Genomic DNA, 22,337 nt, shown 5'->3' with positions numbered 1-22,337 from the left:
TCCTGTTCAAGTCATTTTTCACTTGCTACATCATCCTCAACAAATACAAGTCAATTCTAAAGACTGGGTTGGCATCTCCTTAAAGCAGATTCTGGAAACACTGGCCAACCCAACTCTTCAAGTGATTCAATATTCACCATGTACTGTGTACACCCTGATCAACAAAAACAATTAACTCTGAGAAGAGTTAAAGAAAAAAAAATGTTATTTTTTTCAATAGTTAACATTCTAATCCAAAATGGTGAAGAAATTACAAAATAAGTAATAGCATTATGGGCTCATACGTTCATCACTCATTTTTACATAAATCTTACTCTTTGAGAGAAGCATATAACTGTTCTTACATAAAGAAAGAAAGATAGAAAATCATGTAAAGCTGGAGAAAATCATGTAAAGCTGTCTCCCACCAGAACTGCATACCATATCCAAGGATTTGAATAATGGAATTGGGATAAATGGATTGGGAGCACTAATACAATGCTGAGTCATTAAGATGCCTTTCCTTCCCAGAGGATAGGAAAAGAAAACTAAGAGAAACTCAGTGGAGTTAGGAACACTCCAAAATGTTTTCATTTACCCACTGAAAACTTTCCAGAGCCACAAGAGAAAGGAAGCAATAATTTTCTAGACCTGACAATTGCTGAAGCTATATGACGTCATCTGATTTTCTATACTAACTGGTATAATTCAAGAATTTTTGACAAAATATTGCAATGAATTCTCATGAGAGAAGTTAACTGAAAAGAGGAAATTTCATAAGCCAATGAAACTCAGGGGTTCACTGTTAGTACTCTTTTGTCTGTTAGTCAATTTATTCATTTAACAGATATGTAGTAAACCCCTCATAGGATGTGTCAGATACCATTCTAGAAAAATTGCAACACATCTGTGAGGAAATATGAAGGTATTCTGCATTCTGAATCTTAGAATCTAGTATAAGAAGTTTTCTGCTAGAGTAGTTTTGGGTGGAATTAAACCCAATATTTTTTTTATGTCTCAATAAACAAAGACCTCTTTTAAGATATCCTTGTCTTAAACCTTTAGAGAAAATCTACCCCAGAGTCTTCTCTGGAAGTCTAAGAATGGAAGAAAAGAATGAAAGAAGGATGAAGAAGGGGAAAAAATAGAAAAAGAAAAAAGAAATAAAGACCCAATTAACTTAAAAAAGGATAAATGCAAGAATAATTTTATTTTAAATATCTGTAACATTAGAAATGCATTCATCTATGGAAGGCCTGCTGTACATTAGGTTAAAATACTGAGGGAAAGGTACCTAGTTTTGGTCCTTCTGAAGCTTCTAGTCTGGGGTAGAAACAGACACTCAATACATAAAAAACATGAATCTCTAAGTAGAATTTGCAAACCATGCTATTAAAGACAAATGCAGGGAGCTGGTCAGGAAAGACTCTCCTACAGAAACGACAATTGCAGGAAGCTCTCAAGGATGAAAAAAAATTGATGACATATTTTAAACAAAAAGAAGAGTAAGAGCAAAGGCCCTGAGACAGAGTATAGCAAATTCCTGTCACAGAAGGAAAGTAAGTGCAGTTGAAGAGCTAGGACAAAGGAAGGGAATGGGCTCAAAAAGTGGAGCTTTTTAATGATAAATATAGAAAATGAAAGTATTCAATGAATGTAGCATTGAAATGTGTTCATAAGTTTTCATCTACTCAGGAAAGATTTTTTTTTTTTTCCTACAATCTAAAAAGTAGTAAACACTTGTTGTGGACAGTGGTCCCACTGATTTGGCATTTACCTTGATGATAACCAATTTCCTCACAAGAGTGTCATAATTCTGGGTCGGTATGCGGGAAGTGTTGATTGTCACCACAGGCCATCTTATGAAAACATCTACTTGCTATCTGTGTGGCAGTGGCAAAATTTTTGCTTTACTTGTATTTACAAATTGAAATTTTAGTTCAAAAAATTATAATGCGTACATGGCAATCATGTGAATACATATACTTACACATAAAGAAATGGAGAATTACAGCCTGAGAATGTGGTTGATCCTTCAGGGTGGTTTTTGCTAGCCTAAGGAAACCAATTCGGTCCCTACGGTGCTCTTCAAAGAGTTAGAGTCATAGAGTAGAATAGGAAATGAAGTGAAGTTCAGTGATCCTTGCTGGCCCACACTGCAGGAGCCAGTAAACACAGGATTTCCACTTTATTCATGACTTTCTTTGTGGTGGCCCTTGGCAGTTTCTTCACATGCAAGCCTTCTTCATATATATATACATATGTTGGTTATGTAAATTTGCAAAGGTTTTACTTATCATATATTATGTCATTTTTAATTATTTCCATAATGATTGGAGAGCAGTGTATAGTCTTAGAAACAAATTTGAACTACCGTCCAAATAGGTCATACAATTTCCTTTGGGTTTTAGTAGTGATAAAACTACAAGTTTTTCACCCAGGTCTTCTTGCAGAATGATATAAAATACAGCTTTCACCCTAGCCTATAATTTTCCATGTAATGGAGGTGCTTCCTTTGTCACATATCAAAAACTATACTCAAGGAAAGAGATTATGAGCACAGCCATATCATGATGTCATAGGAGAGCAGCTCAACCTTGTCACCTAGATCCATTTTCATACCATTCTGGAAACTTCTTTGCTAACACTGATTAAAGGTTTAAATGACATCTCATGCCTCTCCCTAAAATTATATGTGTATGAACATATTATAAAACTGGACTATAAACATAGAAAAGCACATCTAAGGAGAAAATTCCAATGATCAAGCATCATACTCTTGTAAAGATTTTTTTTGTTGTTGGGTTTTTCCATAGCTAGTTGTTTCTTGATCTTTAAAAGACCTTAGAGATTTTGTAACTATTTCTCCTTAGACAGAAATACACACACAATGGCATCCAGTTTTGCTAAGATAGGACAATTGGATTGGCTTTTTCCCACTTAGAGGTGAAGAAACAGCTGAGATTAAATTAGCATGTGCAGACTTGGAGAAAAAGAAAGACTGAAGAGCCAGGTGTCATGAAACATTTAAGCAAATAAACATGCAGGGTTTTAACTTGATTTTCCTTTTCTTTTCATATTTTTAACTTGGTCTTAGAAAATGTAGTTTAAAGACTTCATGCAAAGAAGGGACTGAAAGTAAAGCCTAGGACTTTTGATTTTGGTTGTGACAGAGTAACAGGTATTGGAATAACCCCTCTTTATAAACAGCTCTAACACTGGACAAAGTATGAAACAACTTATTCAGACATTGAACAACAGGCAGCAGAGTGGAGGAAAACACACTGTGATTGCTACAATATCCTCAGCTTTCTGCTGGAGGAACTTTCCAAATTTCAGTGCAGGGATGTAGAATTCAAACAGAGCATGATGGTCAGTCTAAGAAGAGGAGTCAGAGATCACAGCATTGAACTCCTGAGGTGGTCAAAAGATGAAGGGCATCATACCAAAGAGGTGGAAAAGGTGTTCCTGATGACTACAAAGAGGCCCCCTTAAGTCATTGCCAAAACACTAAATTGTACATATGCAGACTCTTTGAAGCCAGAAAGGGCACAGCGACTGGGAATCTGAGCTAAATGGAGATATTTGAGGCCATGATATGGATCTTCAACTGAGATGCCAGAAGGTCACACCATGAAAGGCAGGTTCTCTAGCCAAGAGTAGGTCTACTCTAGACTTATTTAAAGAGAAAGAGTGAAAAAAAAAAAAAAAAAGCTTCAGTAGTCTAAACTAAAAATTATTCTGACACCTGTTAAAATGCTAAGGAAGACTTTATTCAAGACTGGTGCAACAGTGGGGAGAAATTGACCTCAACTCCAAATATAGTAAGGCAGCTGGGCGTCTATGGCCTAAGACCAAAGTAAGAGAATCAGTGGGTAGAAGATTAATAGAAGAACTCGATTAGATATCAAGTAGAGGTGAATTTCTTGCCAGACTGGTATAGCGGGATTCTTGCTAAGGGCAAACCAAGGACTTAGATGCAAAGAACTATCAAAGGTGGGGAGTGAGGGACTTGATCAGATATCAGAGGTGAGGCGATTCTCACTAAAGCCTCCTTTGCTCAAACTGGGCTAGCCAAGCCAAGGACAGTGCCAGGATTCTAGGACTTCTAGAGGAGAGGGCTCAGAGATGCCTGACTACAATTTGGTCAAGAAGGGAATCTTAGTCAAAAGCACAAAGCAGATTTTCCAGTAAATTAACTGCTCGCTAGAATAAAACAAAAAATTTCTTAAAGGAAATTGAAACAAAATCTATATACTCAGCCACATAGTATCAGCTGAAATATCCGGGATAAGATAAACAACTAATACCAAAACCAGGCAAGGACATCACAAGAAGACAACTGTAGACCAATCTCTCCCATGAACATAGAATTCAGAAATCCTTAGCTAAGTAATTACAAGTAAATCAAAATCTAACAATGTATATATTAGCAATCAAATCTCACCATCAAGTGGGATTCATTACAAGTATTCAAAACAGGTTCAACATTCAAAAGAATTGACGTAATCAAAAACACTAAAGGGATAAACTAAAATATAAAATGATCAGGGTGCCCAGGTGGTGTGTTCGTTAAGCACCTGACTCTTGGTTTCAGCTCAGGTCTGACTTCAGGGTCATGATGAAATCAAGCCCTGCTTCAGGCTCCATATTCAGCACAGAGTTTACTTGAGTTTCTCTCTCCCCTTCTCTCTGCTCCTCCCTCAGGTGCTCTCTCTCTCTCTCTCTCTCTCTAAAATAAATAAATAAAATCTTTAAAAAATAAAATAAAATGATCATATCAGTAGATGAAGAAAGAACATTTAATAAAATTAAATACCCTTGCATTGTAGTACAATACAATATAAACTTTCTAGAATGCTAGAAATAAAGAAGGAATTTCTCAACTTGATAAAGAGCATCTACAAAAACAAACAAATAAAAGGCAACATCTAACATAACATCTAATGGTAAGAAACTAGAAGCTTCCACATTAAGATCAAGAACAAGGCAAGAATGTTTCCTATCATAACTCAGTCCTTTTGAATACCCTACATGAAATGCTTGCTAATGTAATAAGGCATTACATTCTTTCTTACCACATGACATGATTATCTATATAGAAAATTCTAAGGGAGGGAGATGCCTGGGTGACTTTCTTACCACATGACATGATTATCTATATAGAAAATTCTAAGGGAGGGGAATGCCTGGGTGGCTCAGTCAGTTAAAGTGTATGCCTTCAGCTCAGGTCATGGTCCAGGGTCCTGGGATTGAACCCCTCATTAGGCTCTCTGCTCAGGCAGACTGCTTCTCCCTCTTCCTCTGCTGCTCCCCCTGCTTGTGCTGTATCTCTCTTTCTGGCTCTCTCTCTCAAATAAATACATAAAATCTTGAGAAAAAAAGAAAAGAAAATTCCAAGGAATTGACCAAAAAAAAAAAAAAAAAACCTTGAAAGTATTAAGCAATTATAGTCAGATTGAGGAATGCAGGCTTTGTATACAAAAGCCAATAGCTTTCCTTTATAACAGCAATTAACAAAGAAATTTGAAATTAAAAACACAATACCTTTTACACTGTCACCCCTCAAATAAATATTTAGGTATAAGTCTAACAAATATGTACAAGATCTATATTAGAGGATAATAAAACTTTGATGAAAGCAGTCAGAAAAGAACAGAGTAAATGGAAATATATTTCATATCCACGAACTTAGTAATCCTACTAAGTTATTTAGCAAATACAACAAACAGATTCTAAAGTTTACATGAAGAGGCAAAAGATTTGGAATAGCCAACACAATACTGAATGAGGAAAAACAGTCAAGGGACTGCCAAAGGACTACCCGACTTCAAGATTGACTATAAAGCTACCTGTAATTGATTTTACAGTACAACTGTGCAATAATACGAAGTGGTATTGGTGAATGAATATACAAACCAGAGGAACATAATAAAATGCTCAGAAATAAACCCACACAAATATAGTCAATTGATTTTTGGTAATGGAGCAAATGAAATACAATGGAGAAAAAAAATGGCTCAACAAATGGCACTGGAATAACTGGTCATACACATGCAAAAAAAAGAAAAAGAAAAAAAAGGATATAAATACAGACATTACACCCTTCAGAAATATTAACTTGAAATGGATTGTAGAGCTAAATATAAAGTGAAAACTATGATATTCTTCAAAGATAAAAAGGGAGAAAGTCTACATTACCTAGATTTTTTAGATACAATACCAAAGTCACAATTCATGATAGAAATAACTGAAAAGCTAGACTTCATTAAAATTTTCTCTGCAAAAGATACTGTCAAGACAGTGAGAAGAAATGGCATAGACTGGGAGAAAATATTTGCAAATAACACATCTGATAAAGGACTATTATCCAAAATACACAAAGAACTCTTAAAACTTAACAATAAGAAAATGAACAACCTGATTAACAAATAGGCAAAAGGACTTACAAACACCTCACCAAAGAAGATACACAGATGGCAAATAAACACATGAAAAGATGTTCAACATCACATGTCATTAAGAATTACAATTTTGAACAATGATGAGATATCACTACACACCCGTTCGAATGGTTAAAATTCAAAACACTGACACCACCACATGCTGGTGAGGGTATGGAGCAAAAAGAACTCTCATTCCTTGCTGATGAAAATGTAAAGTGGTACAGACACTTTGAAAGACAATATGGCAGTCTCTTACCAAATCAAACATATTTTTATTATACAATGCAGCAGGCACACTCCTTGGTATTTACCCAAATGAATCAAAAAATTATATCCACACAAAAACCTGTACACAGATGTTTATTTATAGCACTTTTGCTTATAATTGCCAAAAGTTGAAAGAAACAAGGATTTCCTATAGTAGATGAATGGATAAATAAATTGTGGTACATCTAGGCAATGGGATGTTATTCAGTGCTAAAAAGAAATAAGCTATCAAGCCATGAAAAGACATGGAGGAACTTAAATGCACATTATTAAGTGAAGGAAGCTAATGTGACAAGTCCAAATATTTGTGATTCCAACTATATGACATTCTGGAACAGGCAAAACTGTGGAGACAGTAAAATGATCACTGGTTGCTGAGGGTTGGGGGAAGAGAGGGATGAATACACAAAGGACAGATGATTTTAAAGACAGTGAAGCTATTCTGTATAGTGCTATAATGGTGGATATATATCATTATATATCTGTCAAAACTCATAGGCTGTTTAACACCAAGAGTAAATTTTAATGTAAACTATGGACTTTGGGCAGTTATGGTGTGTCAGTGTAGGTTCATCAATTGTAAGAAATATTCCTCTGTGGGGTGGAGTGTTATACTAGGGGGTTGTGTTTATGTGTGGTCATGGAGTATATAGAACACTAAATTTTCTGCTCAATTTTTCTGTGAATTTCAACTCCTCTAAAAAACAAAATCTGTTTTTAAAAATCACTGAATAAACAAAAGTAGGAAAATGTGACTCAGGGATAATGGGAATGCTGAAATCAGTAGATAAGAACTTGAATATATTTTCAAGTACCTAAAGGTTGATACAAAGAGGGAAAGGTCATAAATCTCAGTAGAAAAAGAGAAACAAACAAAACTGAAAGAAAGAGTAAAAGAAACAAATGGGAATTCTAGACCTGAAAAAAACAATAAGTCAGAGACAAGAAACATATCACACAGAATAATAATTAAGATACTACTGACTCTTCACAGAAACAATACAAATAAAAAGAACAAAATCTTTACATTGCCAGGGAAAATATTCTCAACCTAAAATTTTATACAGGAAAAAAAAAAATTCCTTAGGAAAATATCTTTGTGACCTCTTTGCAGACAAAGATTTCTTAAAAGTTACACAGAAATACAAGCCATGAAATTTAAAAATCAATAATGTTGACTTCCTTGAAATTAAATGCTTGATTATCAAAAGATACTCGTACGAATATGAACAAATGAGCCACAAACTAGGAGAAATTCTTTGTAAAACATATATCAAAGAACTTGGGGTCATTGTGGGGTCAAAGAACTTGTAACCATAATGTACGAGGAATACTTAAATTCTATAGTAAAAAGCATATGATCATATCCAAAGTGGGCCAAAGACTTGAACAAGTGCTTCTTAAGGAAATGACCCATAGCCCAATGAAAAAGTGCATTACTGAAAATTGTTAGTCATTAGGAAAATGCAAACCGAAACTACAGTGTGATACTATTCTTCATATCTGAGCAGCTCAAATTAAGATAAATGAATAAATAACTAGAACTGAGAACTCCAAATGTTGTTGGTAATATATTACAATCCAGGACTCGCAATGGTTGCTTTTGCAAGTATAAAATGGGAAAACCACTTTTGCAAAATGGGTTGGCTTTTTTTATAAAAAAGTTAAATCTTCCTTCTATCCCACCACTTTAGCTCCATAATTATCCAAGATCAATGAAAATATTTGTCCACAAAAAAATTGCATAAGAATATTCATAATAGCTATATTTATAATAGCCAAAGGTGGGGGGAATGTTCATCAATAAGATATTAGATTAAGAAATTACAGTATATTCATGCAATGAGAGACTAGAAATATATACAATGATATTAATAACATGCGTGAATATCGTAAATGTAACAGAAGTCTGTGGTAGGTCCTCAAGATGGGAATGCTCCCATCCTGTGTAACCCCTCCAGTTGAATGAGGGTAGAAACTGTGAATAAGATAGATGTCACTCTTGAGATTAAGTTCTGTAATAAGGTAACAGTTAAATTCCCAAAGAAGTTGCTTTTGAGCTAATTAAATAAGAGATTATAATGCAAAGTTTGACTTCTCAAATGGAAGTTCTTCCTGAGGAGACACTATCCTGTTGGCCTTAAAGCAGCAAATGACCATGTTATGAATTGCCAACAGGGAGGGCCTCAGTCTTAAAATTACAAGAAACCGAAAAGTCTTTCAACAACCTCAATGAGCTTAGAAGGCGGCTCTGAGCTCCAGATGAGGACATTGTCCTGTAGACACTTTGAATTCAGCCTATGAGTCCCTGAGCAAAGGGCCCAGATAAAACATGTGTGGATTCCACATGCATGGAAATCATGAGGTAATAAAGAATGTTGTTTTAAGTCATTAAATTTGTGGTGAATTTCTATACAGCAATAGAAAACTGATAAAAAGCCAGACATGAAAAGTACCGTATAGTGCCATTTATATAAACTTCTGGAGAATCGGTGATAAAGATTTAGAACAATGATTGCCTTTGGTGTGAAGGGGATTGACTGGGCAGAAGCCTGAGGGAAACTTGTGTTGATGGAAATGTTAGAACCATATACTTAAAATCTGTGCCTTTCACTGTCTGCAAATAGATCTCAAAAAATGAAGAAGGTCAAGCTTTATTTATATGTACCTTATTCCTGCAAAACTACTGCTATCTGTGATACTTCTTAATGCAGATTCTTCTGAAACCACTGCGCCCCACCCATCCATTCATTCAGGTGACTGCAGATAGCTAGACTTACCAAATCATTTTCATATCAAGATTATTTTTAATCTAATAAAAGGAGGTAGTGAACTGTCTTTTGAGGTATCTGCAATTTTACTTTTTAAAAAGCCACACAAAAGGTGTGTTGTGTAACCCTGAAATAGGCCATATACCTTCATAGCAGGGTCAGCAAACGATGTTCCTAAGCTGAAATGTGGCCTGCTGTTTCTTTTTGTAAATAAAGTTTTATTGGAACTCATCCTCATGTATTCATTAGCATACTGTCTCTGGCTGATGTAATGCTACAATAATAAAGCCAAGCAGTATGTGAGCAGGACCCACCAAGTACAGGGCTAGCTTTACTGAAATAATTTGTTGACCCCTGCTTCATACCACTAACTTCTCAAAATGTGAGTCTTTGTTTAAAAAAAAAAAAATACAATTTCACACTCTTGCTCATTTTGCTACATCAGAATAATTATTTAACTTTTCTGGGTATCTCCATTCACCTAGATAGACAGAGAGACAGAAATAGCTAACTGATTAACACAGTTTCCAAACTGTTTTTCCTGTTCGGTGGATTGATATTGGAATATCAATTCACGTAAACATGATGAGTAAATATCACATGGCATCGTGTATCATGAAAACATGTTTTCCTATAAAATGACTTTTGCAAATAATGTCTTAAAATAATCATCTTAGACTGAAATTTATGAGATTCCTCTAGCTTTTCTGCCATGGCCTTCCAGAGAGGACTTTAGCATGCAGTGTACAAAATCCTATCATGTGTCCCCTATTATCTTTGTAGTATTGGCTATTCTGCCTCCCATGGTTACCAATGGAGTGAACTTGGACAAATTATTTAGCTTTTATAGACATATTTTTCCATCTCTAAAATAGGTATAAAAATGGTATACATTTCACAGTGCTGTTTGAAGATTAAATTAAATGATATGAAAACATGCATAGTAAGGCATATAACAAATACTCCACAAATGAGGGTTCTCTTTTCTTTCTTTTCCTGTTCACTTTCTCACCCCATTGCACATTTCTAAACTCCTCTTTAAATGCTCAAAGTTGGGGCATCTGTGGGGCCGTAGTGGTTAAGTGCCTGCCTTTGGTTTAAGTCATGATCCCAGGGTTCTGGGGTCGAGTCCTGCATTGGGCTCTCCGCTCGGCAGGGAGTCTGCTTCTCCCTCTGCCTGCTCCGCCCCCTGCTTGTGCTCATGCTCTCTCTCTCTCTCTGTCTGACAAATAAATAATAAAATCTTAAAAATAAATAAATAAGTAAATGCTCCAAGTTAACTATTTGGATTCAAATATTTTGTCCTGAAGAGATTAACTATGTATTGACATTTCCTGTGCCTTTCATTTTTAGCTAGTACATATTTCTGAAATACTAAAAAGAAGCAAATAACCATTCTATTCTTTGTGTCCTAATAATTGACTTCTATTTTTTTAAGATTTTATTTATTAGAGACAGAGAGAGAGAGAGCACAAGTAGGAGGAGCCGCAGAGGAAGAGGGAGAAACAGGCTCCCCACAGAGCAAAGACCCTGATACGAGGCTTGATCCCAGGACTCTGGGATCATGACCTGAGCCGAAGGCAGATGCTTGACCCACTGAGCCACCAGGTACCCCATAACTGACTTTTAAAACTAACCCTTTACTTAACTTAGAGGAAAGTCTCTCTTTTCCCATCAAGAATTCTTATTTAATTTTTGAAATTATATGCTATATTGACATATGGCAGAACTCACATTTTGGAGTTAGGCCTCTGGAAGTCAAGTTAAATTTGTTGATTTAATTATATAATACTTACAGGATCCATTATTTTGGTGGGGAAGACAAGTCCCATATAGGACAACATAACACGAAGGAAGTTTGAAAATAGTTGCTCTGGAGGGGAATCAATGCAGTTTTAATTCTGCAGAACAGAGTGGTCCGAGTAGGAGCTCTTAGAAAGCAATGGGGTTATTTAAATTCTACCTTGAGAACTGCCAGACAGTTGGTCCAGGAAACTATTTGCTGCAAATTAAGTCTAAGGACAAACCCTGCCTTCCTACAGGCCTCCTAAGTGTTTTATTTTGTCACATTCTTCTAAAGCCTCCTTCAAAAACTTCCCAACAAACTATGATTCTCTACCATAAAAAAAAGCTATCTCTTTAAGAAAAGAAACAATTACCTTCACATTAAACTTCAGGACAATAAAAATTCTAACAATGTATTGGCAGATTTCATAGACTACACAATCTGAACTTGTTAAAATTTTCTCTCATATCTGACCATTTTAATTTTTTCTTCTTGCCATCTTCATTGTCTTGTTCCTTCACAGATAATACTATATTGTACAGGTAAATTCAGCAACCTCACTGTAAAACTTGCCTAAGAATCTCCTTTTAAGGACCAGCCACTTAAAATGAATTTTCTTTTTCTTTTTTAAGATTTTATTTATTTATTCGAGAAAAAGAGAGAGAGTGAGCATGAGAGGGGAGAGGTCAGAGGGAGAAGCAGACTCCCTGCTTAGCAGGGAGCCTGAAATGGGACTTGATCCAGGGACTCCAGGATCATGACCTGAGCCGAAGGCAGTTGCTTAACCAACTAAGCCACCCAGGTGCCCCTAAACTGAATTTTCTAAATGGTCATTATCTCCCTAATAAAAGCACTAAACATTTAGAAAGAATGTCATATAATAAATAAATGTAAACATACACACGAAACATATATGGTTTGAAAGGCTGTTTAGTATTTTCATTAAACAAAAGTATCCACATCCAAGAAAAATTGCTTCTGATATGTGGAAAGTGGTCTAAAATGAGCATTAAGGGGCACCAGCGTGGCTCAGTCAGTTAAGCTTCTGCCTTTGGCTCAGGTGATCTGAGGGTTCTGGGATGGAGCCCCATTTCAGGCTTCCTGATGGTGTCTGCTTCTCCCTCTCCCTCTGCCCCTCCCTGCCACTTGTGCTCGTTCTCTCATTCTCTCTCTCTCAAATAAATAAAATTTTTACAAAATGAAATAAAATGAAAAGAGCATTAAGACTCTAAGAGTAATTGTATTCTGCAAGCCACCCAAATATACTCTTTTAAAGAGAAAATGTGAAATATGTATGGTTTCACAAGATTCTAGTTTACTAGCTACATTTGAGGAGGACACATTTGAATTTTGTCAAATATCTTTTATCTAAGGAAATAATTTCCCTTAGGATGATTAAAATACAAAATTGTATCAGTGGATTTACAAATACCTTGAGTGCTATTCTTTTATTCCTGGAGTGGATTGTATCTGCTCACAACTAATTAGGTCCACCTAATAGTTGCACATAAAAGAAAACTATAAACCAATACATTGACATTTGTATTGATGCAAAAAAATTTAAGCTGATTAACAAATAGAATCTAATAACCCATTAGGAGAAAAGTTACATTGTGACCAACAAGATGATTAGTTATAGCAGCATGTAAAAATGAAGATACTGAAATAGTTATCATACCTATAAAATATAACCAATTAGAAGATACAACAGAAGGAAATTCATTTTAAAACACAAAAGGATAAAAGTTTAAGCACAAATTTTAAAACATATGTCTAAAATTTATATAAAGAAAATGTTAAAATATTTCTGAAAGACACATGGGTAGATTTGAACAAGTGAAAAAATACAACTTCTATGAAGTTTTCTATCTTAAGGATCTCAATTTTACGAAGTTAATATAAATTTATTGTGACCCCAACAAAATAAATTTTTTTTTAAGATACAAAAGTAGATGATAACATTTATATGGGAAAATAAATCATTAGGAATAACTAGAAAATCCTTTAAAAAAGAGGTAGAAGGAGCAATTAAATGGTCACCTAATAAAAACATCAACCTATTTGTGAGGGAGGGTTCTAAATTAGAGATACTGCCAGGCTTCTCTGAATATATAGTGTTATATATCCACAGATGTACACATGGGAAGATATTCAAAGACAAAGAGAGCTGTAAATATATATTTTAAAATATTCACTGGTCTATTTATTATTGATAATAGTTGTTACTTTTAGAACCATTTTGTGTGTATATTTCTAGATGATGCAAATAAAAAATTATATTAATGTTAGGAACATGTATTTTAGTCTAAACTAAAAACATATAGGTATAAAATCAAATAAATTAAGTAAACTTCTGCATGTCAAAAAATATTTGTATAAATTCATGTTTTATTTTAAGTATCTGTCTACTAGCTCTGTCTTCTAAAAATGTCCACAATCAGTGATAAACCAATAGCAATGAGCCTTCTTAAGGCCCAGATTCTCCAAATGTCATTCTCCACTAAAATGACTAGGGGCTTCTTAGAACCGTGGGTAGTTCCAGTTGTAAAGTAGGAAATATACATGATGAGCTCAGAACGTCTTGTGTCAGAAAATAAGAAAGTGATCAAAGACAGATTGGGTTGAGCCTGAAGGACAAAGAAAGCAACATAAAGATCTCTCATCAGCCAAGAGCCAAGGATGGAACAATTTTATAATCAAAAAGAATAGTTTATTTAAATATATTGAATATGAAAAATCCCATAGGCTCACAATGATATGAAAGAGAGAGGGATGGAAGGGATATATAAAGTAGATAAAGGCGCTGACTCCTTACACTGAATATTAAAAATTATCAATGAATGGGGAAAAAAAATTAGGCATTTATCCTGACTCTCCCATATACATTCTAATTCAAAATACATAAACAAGATTATTTGATAGGATGAATTTCTCCTTTACAGAAGAAATGTAGCTAATGGGGTGCCTGGGTGGCTCAGTGGGTTAAGCCTCTGCCTTAAGCTCGTGTCATGATCTCAGGGTCCTGGGATCGAGCCCCACATCGGGCTCTCTGCTCAGCGAGGAGCCTGCTTCCCTTCCTCTCTCTCTGCCTGCCTCTCTGCCTACTTGTGATTTCTCTGTCTGTCAAATAAATAAATAAAATCTTAAAAAAAAAAAGAAATGTACCTAATAAATGTGTAAGGAATGAAAAAATTAGAAAATCACCATTTTGTATCACTTAATGAGTTAATTCAGTTGAGTAATCTTCAGTGAGATAAGAACATGGATGAGAAATTTGGCAATGAAAAGATCAGAATTTCAGCAGCTGAAAATTATCAATCTCAGCATCTCTAAAAATGGGCTGTGTGAAGCACACAGCAACTGCTTATGTTGTATTTTTGGAAGAAACAAAAAAGTTGAACCTGAACTTGAATCTAATCAAGCCTCTAGAGCCTATAGGGATTTATACACTCATATACACACACACATACACACACGTGCATGCAGGAAATATGGTGGAAGGGGACAGAGCAGCAAGCTAAATTACAACAAAAGGAAGGCAAAAAAAAAGAGAGAGAGAGAGAGAGAAATTGAGACAATCTACAGAACCACTACCTATTTCCTGCAGCAAGTCATTTACATAAAAAAAAATTAATATATGGAAAGAAGAGAATAGAGGGAGACTATTCTAGATTTTAGAAGTCTTAGGTGTCATAACAACTAAATACAGGATGCAAACTTTTCCTGGATACCAATTTGAACAACAACTTTTGCAGATATTTTTGAAATATCTCATACCCCAGAATGATTGTTATCTGTGCCAGGTATAGTATAGGCATTCTTCTCTAAGAAAAATTTTATCTTTCTAAAATGCATGCAAAAATGTACAGAAATAAAAAATACATACAGGAGTAAAGAAGATGACATCTGAGATTTGCTTCAAATCTTTAAAAGCAAATATTAAGCAAAGGACAAGAAAAAGAAAAAAATACCAAGAAATAAGTGAGGCAAAAGTGGCAGAATTTGATAAATGTAGAATCTGCTAGATGTTCACAGTGCTCATTATACTATTCTCCATACTTACGTGTTTGGGAATGTTCATAACATTTCTAAAAAGATTTTCACAGAGAGGCAGCCTGGTATCTCAGAAACAGCAGAATTTTGATATCAGGAAGACCTGAATTTAAACCTGGATCTCCCATTTACTCTGTGGCTTGGAGAAAGTTTTTTATTCCCATTTTGCAATTTCTACTACCCTCCATGATTCGTCTAGCATATAGGCAATAAATTTTTTCCCTCCCTTCCTTCCATCCATCCTTCTTCCTTCCTTTCTTTCTCCCTCTCTCTTTCTTTCTCCCTTTCTCTCTTTCTTTCTCTCTTTCTTTCTTTTCTTTCTTTCTTTCTTTCTTTCTTTCTTTCTTTCTTTCTTCTTTCCTTCCTTCCTTCCTTCCTTTCTTTTTCTTTCTCTCTCTCTCTCCCTCTCTATTCCTCTATCTCTCTATCTCCTTCCTTCCTTCCTTCTTTTCTTTTTTTTTAATTTTATTTATTTTCAGCATAACAGTATTCATTGTTTTTGCACCACACCCAGTGCTCCATGCAATCCGTGCCCTCTCTAATACCCACTACCTGGTTCCCCCAACCTCCCACCCCCCGCCCCTTCAAACCCCTCAGATTGTTTTTCAGAGTCCATAGTCTCTCATGGTTCACCTCCCCTTCCAATTTCCCCCAACGCCAAAGCATGACTGGGGGCAGAAGCAGAAGGAGAGGGAGACACAGACTCCTTGCTGAACAGGGAGCCTGATGCAAGGCTTTATCTCAGACATTGAGATCATGACACCAGCCAAAGGCAGACACTTAACCGACTGAGCCACCCAGGTGCCCCTAGGCAATAGATTTTCTAAGCTGATAGCTGGAAAATGGGGAAAAGATTTTCCTCTAAAGGATGGAGCGCTGACAAGGATTAGTCAGTTTCTGGCTGCTCCTATCATGTCGAAATTGCCCTTTAATCTCAAACAAGTTGCCAGTCTTTCTTAATCTATGACAGTTTTATGAAATATCCCATGCCTATGTAATGCTCATCCAATTAGCATCAACAAGAAACTCTCCTACTGAGGATTTCCTAGAAATAGCACTGTTATGAAGGAAGCTAGCATGATTACCAAGATATATTCACAAAATTGTGGTGTGTAATTATTTTGCCGTGTCAAAACAGGCCAAAGTGATTGTAGGCCATTCAGCTAGCTATGCCTACTGATAGGAAGGGACCAGAGAAGGTCTAGAAAGGAGTAAATTAAGGGAATGTGTATATTGTGAGAAAACTTTAGAAAACCTGGGATAAAGCATTGCTTCTAGAGAAATGTAATGATACTATACAAAATTATGTATGGTATTTTCAAGCAATATGAGTTATACACTACACTGTATACTATAGGACACAGAACAATAGGAAGTACACATAGAAAAATAAATCATGTTTCTCATTTACAACTTGCCACAAACTATATAGAATATTTAACAAAAACATCTCAGGATACTAAAGAATATTTATTCCCTAGGATGAGTGGAGGATTTTTATATATATGTATACATATATATAAGCTCTGAATGGACCATTTCAAAAAAATTTTAAGAGTATTAGGAAACACACACACAAATAAACATGATAAAAGTCAAGGCTACAAGATGCAATTAGATACATTTTTCTTAAAAAAAAAAAAAAAGGAAAGAACAACAACAAAAACAACAACAAAAAAGCCTTTCACTAAAAATTGTTCATTAGGAAATCAGAAATTGCAACATAAAATACATATATTCTATTTGTTCTCTTTGTTGGGGATTTTAACTGGGTACTTGCAAGGCTCAAAAATAAAGCACAGTTCAGTTTTTTTTTTTTTTAAGGGGCAGAAATGTGTTAAAAGGGACAGAAAAAAAAAGCAAATATTTCAAATAGAATGTGCCAAATATTTGATACAAAGAGTTTTGACAAGGAGCACTAAGAATAGAGCCCCCAATTGATCACATGTGTTTTTAGCAGAAATCGTACCAGAGCTGAGCCTCCAAGGATGAGAGGGATTTCATCACTTAAAGAAGAAAATTTAAACTGAGGAAGAAACAGCCAAAAATAAGTAAATTAATAAAAGCCGAGGAGTTGTGCTCAAGGGAACTTGAGTAGCTCTTTTACCTAACTAATGGATCGTGGCAGTGATGACCAAGAATGTTCTCCCACTCCAAGTGCTTCCCGGGACCCTCCGCACTCATGTCTCTCCAGTAACAGCCCACATGACCAGTGATCTGCTTTCTGTCTTGATAGATTTGCCATTTCCAGAATTTTATATAAATGGACTTATACTGTAGGTAGGACTTATTTCCATCGACTTGTTAAAGTTAGCATCGTGTTTTTACAATTCATCCCGCTGTTTCATACATCATTTATTCTGTTCCTATTTATTGCTGAACAGTATTCCGGGGATAATTTATCTCTTTTATCAGTGGCCAATCATTTTGGTTTGGAGCTATCATAAATAAGGCTGGTATGAACATTCATATAGACATTTTTTGTGGGTATTATATACTGTCAATTTTGTTGGATAAATACCTAGGGATAGCATTAGGCAAAGTTATTATATACCTCTGTTTTCCAAAGTGGCTGTGCTCTTCGTCTTCCACACAAACAATGCTCAAAGAGTTCCAATTACTCTATACCCTTACCAGACTTGGTATTGTCAGGCTTTTTTAACTGTAGCTATCCTAAAGGGTGTATAGTGATATCACACTGTGGCTTTACTTTACATTTCTCTGATAAATTCATGATGTTGAGCCTTATGATGTGCTTAAAGACCATTTATCTATCTTGTTTCGAGAAGCGTCCATTCAATATCTTTTGCCCATTTTAATTGGCTCTTTTCCTTGGCAGTTCCCTCCACTGTCTTCAGGGTTGGCAATTTCGCAGCTTCAGTTTTCCGGTTCTCCAGGCAAGAAACACTGGGTTTTTCCATGTGTGGCCTTGGCGGCTGCTAGTCACCCCCCAACAGTTGAATTTAGTCTCATGCTAGAATCTGAGAAACAGAAATTCATATTGTGTAGTTCTCCATGTTTTCTCTTCCACATGTGAATTTCCCACCAAAAGTCTATCTGCATTGACTCACTCCCCAGTACCTTAGATGGAGGTTTTTGGTATTATGTCTGGGTTTTCTGCAGCCCACGGTCATCCAGAAGAGTCTTAGACCATCATATGTGGACATTTGCTATCATATATTTTCATTATTAGTCTAAAATATTTCCTAAATCTTTTTGTTTTTTCTGTTTGACAATTTTCCAGATGTTTTATTGTAACTGATTTTTAATGTAGTTCCACCGTAGCCAAAGAAGAGACCATTTCTGATTTCAACCCTTTAAATTTTGTAAGGTTTTTTTTTTTTTTTTTTTTTTTTTTTTACAGCTATCATGACGAATGATCATGTGCGTGTGGAAAAAAAAATGTATATTGTTGTGGAGAGTAAGGTATTATAAATGGGAATTAGGTCAAAGTGGTTGATAATGTTATTCAGATCATCTGTAATTTTACTGACATAAGTCCACTTATTAAGTCATTCTCTAGGGCCTTCAGAGACTTGTTTTGTATTTTGCCCAGACTTCATAGCTCTGATGTGCGGGATAGCTGATTTGCAAAGAACTTTCTCAGCCATATTAAAATGGATATTGTCTCATTTATTTTCACATTCTCTTTTCAGTATGTTTATATTCCCTCAAATGCTTATTTTTAACCTAATCGATGGTCTCTTTGTTTCTTCTTCCAACCTACATTCTATGAAATAATATTCTAAAGGATGTTAATAGTTATTTTGTTAGTGGACCAAAGGCATAGAACATTTGGGAACATGGATTTGGGGAAACACTACCTTCCATGGTCCCTTCTTGGAGATTTACGAGGCTTATTAGAAGTAGTTTGGAGAATGATTCTGTCTAAATCATCAGTGTCCTACGCACTTGAAGATGAGAGCTGTCCTTCACAGAGCACTTAAAAAATGACACATAGCAAAGATAGCAAGTTCCTTATCTATTTCATTCCATTCAGTAACTTGGGCTACACTTCTTTTCATGACAAAGCATTTTCTCTATGGGATTTCTTTGCATTTCCATCCTCATTTCTATCTCTGAACTTAAGGGAAGGTTTGTTGAATGTAGGTGAACTTTTACCCACTGTTATGTACAGACCTTGAGCATGAAGCTAAAATGTAAGGACCGTCTATATTCCAAAGACCCATTTTACTGTGTTATCTGCTGCTGTCCAGTGCTTACAAGCCATTGATTTTTTTCAACATTGCAAGACTCCCAGTTTCTGGCATTTTTCTTTTCCTTTTTTATTTCTTTTGCAAACTGGCCAGTTCTTTCTAGGGTTCATCTCCTTCTTGTGAAACCTTGCCAAAGACTGTTAATAGCCACTGAAACCCACAATTAGTATTTTCCAATATTTTCCCCTTGAGGACAAATATCTTAGGTGATCTAAAGATCTGTCTCCCAAATATTTTGCAATGATTCTCCATCTTTCCAGCATGAATATCATTTCCCTCACCAGCCACCACACAGCTATATACCAATTCCAGATATTTAAAGGGTTTGTAGAACCCCATCTTTAGTACCAATTTATGTGTTATTTTACGGCTCTTTTTTATATTCCCCATATCAGACCCATCTGTAAAACTGCACAGGATTTTCTCACACATCCTTAGCATATGGTCAACTGTGTTCTGTAGAATTTTCTAACTCTAACATATGGAAAAGTTTTTGATATCTATACTCTAATATCTCTTAGACCACATTACTAAAATCTCCTATTAGTTCTACTAGGTTTTTATTTGACTTTCAGATTTTCTAGGTAACAAATTGCTCTACAAAAAATGATACATATTTTTACTCTAGTTGTCTTCACTATTATCTCTAAGCCAATGTTAAAAGGTATTGGTAATAATAACATTCATACTTTACTCTTGATTTGAGTGCCTTCAAGATTTCATCATTAAATACGAGGTTGGCTGTTGAATTTATATAAGCAGTATTTATAATATGAGGATGTAATTTTCTGAATATATCAAGAATGGATTTTGAATACTGTTAAAGGTCCATTTATGTCTACAATTAATTATCTAATTAATTAATTCATTAAGTATTTATCGCCACTTATTATTTGATGACACTGGGGTTACTGCAGTGAGTGAGAGTCATACAGTCCCTGCCTCTGTTGATTTTTCTGGTCAGAGATGAAAACTCTTTTTCCCACTTTATTTATGTTACATTTTAATATTATATAAACCTTATGTTACTGGCAGGAACAGTACTTTTTAATTAATAATATCTTCCTAAATGATTAGTTTCTATTGTTTAAAAATATTTTGCGGGCGCCTGGGTGGCTCAGTGGGTTAAGCCTCTGCCTTCAGCTCAGGTCATGATCTCAGGGTCCTGGGATCGAGGCCCACGTCGGGCTCTCTGCTCAGCAGGGAGCCTGCTTCCTCCTCTCTCTCTGCCTGCCTCTCTGCCTACTTGTGATCTCTGTCAAATAAATAAATAAATAAAATCTTTAAAAAAAAAAAAAAAAAAAAAAGATGTAAATAAAAATATTTTGCATCTATACCAACAAGTGAAGCCAACTTAGCTTTTATGTTATGTTTTTTCAAAGGAATATTGTGTCATGGTTATGCTCACTAAAGTACAGTGAAACATTTTCCTTTATTTCCATTTTCTGGAAGAGTTCTGAATATAAGTTTTGGGTTTTTTTTTTTTTTTTTTTTTTTTTGAAAGAATTTTTATTTAAAATTTTTTTTTTTTTTTTTTTTTTTGATGGTTTGAAAGAAATTATCTTAAAACCATCTCTAAGCAGTTTTTTTTTCTTAAAAAATTAAGTTCCAGTATATTTTGTTTACATTTCTTTATTATTGTTTAGTTTATAAAATGTTTTCCTTATTCTACAGTCACTTTTAAAAAATGCATGTTTTTTGGATACTTATCACTGTAGAACTTTTGGCTCTTTTTTAAATCCTGACATTTTGACTTAAAAGACTTGCTATTTGCAGTTTAGGCTATTTTTGTGACTACAATCATTTTAATCATAATTGTATCAAAACTAATGTGTTCTCTGAGAAAGTATTTAGTGCTATCAAGTCATTATTTAAATTTTATATAATAAAATGGTTTTTATACTTCAATAAATGTTAGATTTTATCATCTTTGTCTTCCATAATAATCATCTGATCTATTATTATTTTTATTTCTTTGTACATCTCAGAATTCTGGAGTTTTATATATAATTTTATATATTAATATTATTATTAATACATAAATATTACGTTAACTATATGTCTATCATCGTCTTACCTTTTTCAAGTCTCTTCATTAATCCAAAAGCTCCTTGATAAGTAATGTATATACCTATTTCAAATGACTATTCAAGTTTCTGTCATATAGCAACTCCTCAACAGCAATGAGATAGAGAAGAATTAGTATATTCATTGAGTCAATATAATGCTAAGTAATGCTGTAGATAACTACCAGTTCTCAAAGAAAGGTGGGGAAGAGGAAAAGAAGAAGATTAGCATGAGCTGTGGATAGGTAGATAAAGAGAGGAAGCAACTGTTTTAATAGAACAACCACAAATGTGTACTTTTAGATACTGTTAAAAATAAAACAGGGATAGAAGTCCCAGAAATAGCTTCTTTCCAGATGTTGCTGAAATAATCATGATGATAGAATACATGAGCATATACACCACATGCTCTTAGGACAACTTGTCAACCCATAGAAAGAGATGTGGAGCCATTTCCCTCCTCTGATAGGGCCACTGTAATCACTTTGTGCAATACAGGCTCTGTCACTCCAAACAGAGAAGAGGAAGCCTTTTTCCTCATGCCTCAAAATAACTAGAACTTTCCATTTCTTCTTTCATCCTTCCCCCCACTTCAGCACTCACCCCTGTGCTCCCATTACAGAAACTAACAGGTATGACCAACCAGAGAACTTGGCAGTGATCTTTTCAGCGCAAGTGCTGTTTGGAGCATAGAAACTATCACCAGTCCAGTCTCTTCCTTTCCAGTGATCTCCTCACTGCTACGGAAGAGA

Source organism: Enhydra lutris, unplaced genomic scaffold (genome assembly GCF_002288905.1).
Source record: "Enhydra lutris kenyoni isolate GAN:26980312 unplaced genomic scaffold, ASM228890v2 scaffoldscaffold44, whole genome shotgun sequence".
NCBI lineage: Eukaryota > Metazoa > Chordata > Mammalia > Carnivora > Mustelidae > Enhydra > Enhydra lutris.
The sequence above is the reverse complement of the archived record's forward strand: the minus strand, read 5'-3'. Positions refer to the sequence as shown.